We start from the raw sequence: 1,283 nt of genomic DNA on the forward strand, positions 1-1,283 counted from the left end.
CCGAGGCAGGGGCTCATTAGCATAATTTATGCAGAAGCGCCTCATGAATATTCATGAGGTGGGCGGGGCGATGGGGGCGTGTTGCTTCCCCGGTGAAATGCTTGAGTGGCATCACGTGACTCGTCGATAATAATTTATGCATGTAACGCACCGGCATGACGTCACGCGAGGTTTCGGGCTGAGGGGGGTTGATGACGTCACGAGCCCATGCTGTTTACACGCACGAGCTTTGCTCACTCTGAAATGCTCATCATCAGCAGTGGCATTTAGATGCTTGCCCCCCTCTGTCTTCTCCGCCTGATGAAGACCGCTTGTGTGTTGCGATCGAAACGTCGTGGTGTTTTGCTTTTAATTTATTTTTTATTTTTATTTCCTATCTCCGTGACTTTACCGAAAGAACCATGAATATGAATTTATGGTTGGAAAGTTTTAAGTAAAAATTTAGGTCTCGGGTAGAAGAGTAAGACGTCACCCCACATTGGGGTAAGGAGAGGGGGTCATGACGTCACGCTGCACGGGTGAGGTGGAGGCAAGGGAGTAGTGACGTCACGAGACGCGGGAGTGATGAGGACAAGGCATTGATGACGTTGCGCGGGATTTGGGTGAGGCAGGGAGAAAAGGTGATGACGTCAAGAGACGCTGGAGAGGTTACGAGCGAGGTAATGACGTCACTAAACATTGGGGCGAGGAAGCCCGTGAATGACGTCACGAAAACGGAGGACGCAAATTGGTGGCCGATGGCGTCACGGGACACGCGATGACGTCACGAACACCGCAAATAGGCGCGATGACGTCATGAAATCCAGCAGCTTCGCGGGTCGCTGCGATTGTAAATAAATAACACGAGACTCTACGCACTCTCATGCCCGTTGCTTTGGTCTTATCTACTTTTCCCCCTAATTAGATAATTAGTATGCGTGGTAGTAACTGGTTTAGCATAAACTATCAGAATCATGATCTTTATTTATACTGCAGGAGGAATTCGATTAGCTGTGTGCCTTAAGGGCCGTCCATAAATGACGTCATGCGATTTGAAGATTTTTGACCCCCCCCCCCTCGTCACACGACGTCACAAAAAGTCAGACCCCCCCCCTCAAATGACGTCACAAAGCTCTGCCCCCCCCCCCCAAACCATATTTCTATTTTGAAAATAAAACATGCTTCAGGTCGCTTTAAACTATTGTCATTGTAGTGCGTATTTAATGTGGCGCTGCACTCTGATGTTTGTAGGAAAAAACATTTAATGAAAAGTCTATTTAATTAAGTGGAACGTGTTGTTATTA

The sequence above is a fragment of the Lethenteron reissneri genome, chromosome 53 (assembly GCF_015708825.2).
Source record: "Lethenteron reissneri isolate LAM-NWPU_2019-01 chromosome 53, ASM1570882v1, whole genome shotgun sequence".
Lineage (NCBI taxonomy): Eukaryota > Metazoa > Chordata > Hyperoartia > Petromyzontiformes > Petromyzontidae > Lethenteron > Lethenteron reissneri.